This window comes from Nomascus leucogenys, unplaced genomic scaffold (assembly GCF_006542625.1).
Source record: "Nomascus leucogenys isolate Asia unplaced genomic scaffold, Asia_NLE_v1 Super-Scaffold_551, whole genome shotgun sequence".
NCBI classification, from domain to species: domain Eukaryota; kingdom Metazoa; phylum Chordata; class Mammalia; order Primates; family Hylobatidae; genus Nomascus; species Nomascus leucogenys.
Window position 1 is genome coordinate 7,278 of NW_022095781.1, and position 5,982 is coordinate 13,259.

At 38.4% G+C, this 5,982-nt stretch overlaps 1 pseudogene across 1 annotated transcript; it reads right to left on the reverse strand.

Moving 5' to 3' along the window:
- Window positions 1-4,159: 4,159 nt before the first annotated feature.
- LOC100587013 lies at window positions 4,160-4,725 on the reverse strand (annotated as a pseudogene). Its single transcript, XR_004029034.1, has 2 exons — window positions 4,668-4,725; window positions 4,160-4,498 (listed from the first exon to the last, which is right to left on the reverse strand). The product of XR_004029034.1 is annotated as an immunoglobulin kappa variable 3-11-like (transcript).
- Between the last annotated feature and the right edge of the window lie 1,257 nt (window positions 4,726-5,982).

Consider the following 5,982-nt stretch of genomic DNA (forward strand, 5'->3'; position numbering starts at 1 on the left):
GAGCTGATGGAATCTGTGATGAGGTTTTGAGTTGGGCAGTGAAATCACGGCAGGGCAGACTGTGCTCTGGGTGGTTTGGAGGACAGGAGGACACTCCTTCAGGGTCAGTGATGCTGGGAGTTCGAGGGGAGACTCAGCATGGAGCTGCCTGTGAGTCACCCCAGCAATGCTGTCTAGACAGTGATCATCTCACAAGTGTACTAGGATGCCAGTGGATGGCCAAACGTGGGTTCAGGTTGGACAAGGACAAAGCTTTAGGGATGAATATATGGGGCTCATTCGATAGTCTGAAGTTTCAGCACAAGCATAGTGAATCATATGGGAAGAGAAAGGAGTCACAGGTTGTGATTTTTCATTTGATATTAAAATATATTCCCTCTGCTCATTTTTCCCTCCAGAATGTAACTACTGATACATATTTAACCAAAGTCATTGGTTTTAATTTTTATTTTCGTAACTGACAGCCTGCGTGCAGAGTTCCTAAATAACTGGAAAGCCAGGCCGTCATTCCTATCGGTGAAGCCAGGCAGTGACTGTGGATATGAAGAAATGTGAGGTTCATGTACATGTCTCTAAAGCCACGGGGCACCGATCCAGGGGGAACCTGCAGTCATTTCACTTTCTCATACCCAGATGAGAGGACACCTTGATCTGTGTTCATCTGATGATCTGATGAACTCTAAAAACTGGACCATATTCTGAAGATCTAGTTCACACTTCTTTTCTGTGCTAGAGGGACTCTCTACTCACATGTATTGTACCCTCTGCATAGGACAGTCTGTGATACATACAAGTTTTTTTCTGCTAAACACTCATCAATCTTGTCATTTATGAGTCTTCCATAGTTGTTGCCTGACCTATGGCTATGGGGTCTTCCAAAAGAATGGGCCAGAGGTGGAGCTGTGAAACTGTAGCTGGATAAGAAGTGTAAGTGTCAAGATAGGGTAAAGAAGTGTTGATAATAATAATAATAATCCAAATTAGTCTGGGCTCTTGGCTGTGATTACTAGTAAGTGGGAAAGAGTCTAGGTTTGTTTTTTTAAGTTTTATTTCAATTGATAAAGTAGCCAGAGTAAAGTGCACAAATCTTGAATGTGCAACTGAATAAAGTTTATGTGTAATTCATTGTCCAGGTGGAATGATAGAATATTTCACATACTCTTGTGCTTCCCTCATGGACAATCTTTGTCAGTTTTCACCCCTCCTACCCAGCCATAGTAACTGTCATTCTGACATCTAACACAATCATTTAGGTTTTCCTGTCTTGAACTTCACATAAATAGCATTAAGTGTATTTTTATCTTTTTAGCCTTGGTATTGTTCCTTACAATGTTTGAGGCCTTCATTTCTTCCAGTGGACTCAAGGTCCTGTCTGATGTCATTTCCTGGGATTCTGAAGGATTTTCTCTCAAATATCTTACAAGACATAGCTGCTATGAATGAATGTACTATTCTATCAAAGAAGTTTTTTTTTGCTTTTTCTTTAGATGTGAAGGTATTTTCACTGGATATAGAATTCCTCGTAGCCTTTTTTTTCCTTTCAGCATCTCAGTATGTCATTTCATTGCTTCTAATCTCTATTGGTCCTAATGAAAACTTAGCTAATAGCAATATGTTGTTTCTGTGTATTGGTTGGGAGATGATGTTTGACAGTGATCAGTTTGTGAAGCAGAGGCTTATGTCACAATACTTTCCACAGTATTACATATAAAAATGGTGAATGGCCTTTCATTATTGATGCAGTGAAGATTTTCTGTCTTTCAACATTTTAATATAATGTGTTCAGTTATTAATTTCTATTATCTAAAAGGGTTTTATTGAATTTTTTCATCTAAGAATATTTTTTATTACTTTTGAAAACTTTTTGTCATTATTTCTCCAAAGATTTTTTTTCAGCCACTTTCTCTTTCTCTCCTCCTTTGTGACTCTCATTATACTTTTGTTGGTATCCCTCACTCTGAGCTATAAATCTCTGACGTCTTCTTCCTTTTTTTCTAAACATTTTATTTAGACTCAATATGTTCTATTCCTCTATTTTCAAGTTAACTGATTATCCTGCCACCTCAAATTGCTATTAGACCTAGCTAATACATATTTAAATTGAGTTATTTTACTTTTCATTTCTAGAGTTCCAATTTGGTCATTTTTTATATTTTCCATGTCTTCTCTTGAGGTTCTACTTGCCAAATCTTCTTTTTTTAATATTTTCTTTTTTATGTCAATGATCATAGTTTAAAAAATAATTATTTGAAAATCTTTGTAGCCTTTACTAAGTCCAATAAATACGGCAAGTTAGAATCAGCTTTCATTGACTATTTTCTGTTGTTATTACTGTATTTGCTTTATTTTTGTTCCTTTAATATTGTTCATTCTTCTCGTTTTTTTTCCAGGATTTGTTAAACTGAAAATTGTACATTTTTGATAATATATCATAGTACCTCTCTTTAGATTATGGGCTTTTTAATTTTAATTTTAATTTTTTTAGAAATAGGGTCTTACTCTTCCACCCAGGCTGGAGTATGGGTCGTGTGATCATAGCTTGCTGCAGCCTCAAACTCTTGGGGTCCAGTGGTTCTCCAGCTTCATCCTCCTGAGTAGCTGGGACTATAGGTGCATGCCATTATGCTCTGCTATTTTTTTTAAAAAAATTTGTAAGATATTTTGCCCACCGAGCCTGGTCTCGAACTCCTGGCATCAAGTGATCCTTCTGCATCAGCCTCCCAAAGCACTGGGATTACAAGCTTGAGCCACCATGTCAGGCCTGGAATTTGTTTTGTTTTTCTGATCATTTTTTAATTTTCTTCTTAGTTTCTTGTCTGAACTTACTGATAGTACCTGACTTATGATAGTTGGAGTTATAATGTTTTGACCTTCAGATGGTGTGAATGTGATATGCATTCAAGTAGAAATAGAACTTCTAGTATTCACACAATTATTCTATTTTCTCTTTCAGTATAGTATTCAATAAATTACATGAGGTATTCAACACTTTATTGTAAGATAAGCTTTGTGTAAGATAACGTTGACCAACAGTAAGCTAATGTAAGTGTTCTGAGCATATTTAGGATAGGATAGACTGAGGTATAATGTTCAATGGATTAGATGTATTAAATGTATTTTCAATGCATGATATTGAAAAATCTGTATCTCACGTGGCGTTTGACCACAGATATCTCTGCTTCTTTTTGTTCTTAATATTAATATTTAGTTTGATTTTATAGGAACTACACATGTGTCTGCATAGCGAAGTGGTCACCAATGATCTGAGACATTTTGCTCAAATATCTGGAGGTTAAAAATCTATTTTCTGTCAACCCATCTGTGTGTAGCTTAAAAAGCAAACTGCATGCAAAATGCAGCTAGTTCTTACCTCCCTCTGGTTTTACTTTGCACCGGAAACTCCTGGTTCTCATCACTCATATCTATAACTTCTAGGTCACTAGGAATATGTGCAGAGATTATTTCAGCAATATGGGTCTATCTTATCCAGGAATCTGCTATTTACTATCAGCAGATGTACTACTTGCCCCAAACAGGTCATCATCTTGGACTAGCAAGGCTGTGGGCTTTTTCTGTTCATTTCCTATGGAGTTCTCCATGTTTAGCTGGAAACACTGAAAAATTTTTTTCCACTCCTTGGCTTTACTCAAGTCCACCCGCATTGGCAGCAAGCTACCAGTTTTGCTATCTTTACATGGGTAAAACTCCAGTTCTGCAATTCATGTTGACTGAGCTGGGAATACAAGGGTGCTGTCACAGGCAAAAGGCTACAGACATTTTCTGTCCTTACTCAAAGCAGTAGCACATTTTTTTCTATAAAGAATATACACCCTTAATTATTTTATGCTTAGCCAATTTTCAGAGTGCTGAAATAGTTTTGATATTTCAGCTTTATATTTAAATGTGTGTTTGTTGTTTATTCTTGCACAGAAGATTTATTAAACTCTTTGTGATGCCATAAACAGAGACGCCTTCTAAAATGCGTTTAAATTAACATAATAGCCACACTGAAATGGTATGATGTAATAGACTAACATAAGTAATTTTGGACTTGAGAACTTGAGCTCCAAAATGGCCAAATAGAGCAGAGATGCTAAAACTGAGTGGCCACCACACTAGCTGTCTGTAAAGGAAGCAGCTGGTATAATCTAGTAAACACTCATGGTCTCGTTGAGGTTTTTGTTTCATGTTGAATCACTGTGGGAGGTAAGTTATTATACTGCTGACAGTAATAAACTGCAAAATCTTCAGGCTCCAGGCTGCTGATGGTGAGAGTGAAGTCTGTCCCAGATCCACTGCCGCTGAACCTGTCTGGGATGCCAGTGGCCCTGCTGGATGCACCATAGATGAGGAGCCTGGGAGCCTGGCCAGGTTTCTGCTGGTACCAGGCTAAGTAGCTGCTAACACTCTGACTGGCCGTGCAGGAGATGGTGGCTCTTTCCTTTGGAGACAAAGACAGGGTGGCTGGAGACTGTCAACACTATTTCTCCGGTGGTATCTGAGATTGGAAATAAAACAGAAATGCACTCATGAAATCAAGATCAAAACCACTGTCTTTAAGTAGAGCCAAAATTGTTGATCTACATTGAATTTTAATTATATTTGGTGCTGAGCAGAGGTGGCAGGAGTTTTCACTGATGTGCAAAACCACCTCATGTTCCCCTCACCTGGGAGCCAGAGTAGTAGGAGGAAGAGAAGCTGCGCTGGGGCTTCCATGGTTCCCTCTGGGTCCTAACTGAGCAGTTCCTCCCCAGAGCTCTGACCCAGGCATTGATATGGGCTCTGGAAGGTAGGGCGACTGGGAGGGACATGCAAAGCAGCTGCGATGGAAGCTGGGCTTCCAGCTACAGAGACCACCTGCTTCTTCCTCTCTGCACTGAGCATCCTGTGCCGCCCTGGTTGTCAGGTCAGAAAAGTCTGTTGGCTCAGCCTGAGTGTAGAATTTCTCCCTTGTGATCACAGAATTTCACTCCTATGTCTTTCTTCTCCTCAATCACCTAAATCCACCCAGATGATATTTGGCACAAGCCTGTTAAGAACAATATAAAAGGCTGTGTTTTCACTTCTCTCTTCCTATCCTCAATATGCCCAGTCATCTCCCTAAGTACATTATTGGATCTATTGAAATGAAGAGTCTGTTAAAACGTAATCTTCCAGATACACCTTTCATTTGCTTGTTAGTAATGTTTTCTGAGGGTCCTGAAGCTTTCCATCAACCCAGACACATACCCTCTTTGAGTTAAAAGTGAAAAACTTCTGTTTACAGTCACGTGTCCTGGCAGGCCCTGACATAGATGCTCCATGGCTTGCCGATTGCTTGAAATTGATCAAGTAACTTAACTTCCCTGTGTCTCAGTCTCCATATCTGTGTAACTGTGATGATACTGGTACCTACCTTACAGTGCTGTAGACAGTTTAAAGAAAATAAGATAAACATTTACAATAGTATTCAGGACATTATGTATGCGGCAATTAATTTTGTTTTTATTGATTAAATATTCAGCACCACAGTCATCATCATTATCGTAAATATACTTACTTAGCACAGAAAAGAGCCTTCAATCTAATCCAAGAATGTTTTATCAACAGTCAAATTAAATTCTAGGGCTTTTTCTTCACTAACTGTACACACCTCTTAAAATCCTAATGATTTGGTCTTAATCTGTGCTAAAGTACTCAGACCTTGAATCATTCCTACCCATCCCTGTCTAACACATTAGTTCTCATAATCCATTATCAAAATGTTACGCTATGAAAGGTTCCCATGTCCTGTTGCTGTCCTTCTTTCTTACATAATCTTTATTCTACCATGTTATCCTTTGTCTTATTCTTGCCCCAGGACAGACAATAAGGAAAAGCTACCATCATTACTTGTGGACTTGCTCCAGTATAATTTTGTCAGGCTTGTTATCTTGGAAATGAGGACTATGTCTTGCAAAAGAAACATATTCATTGGGTCAATGTGTTATCAAATAAAAGATT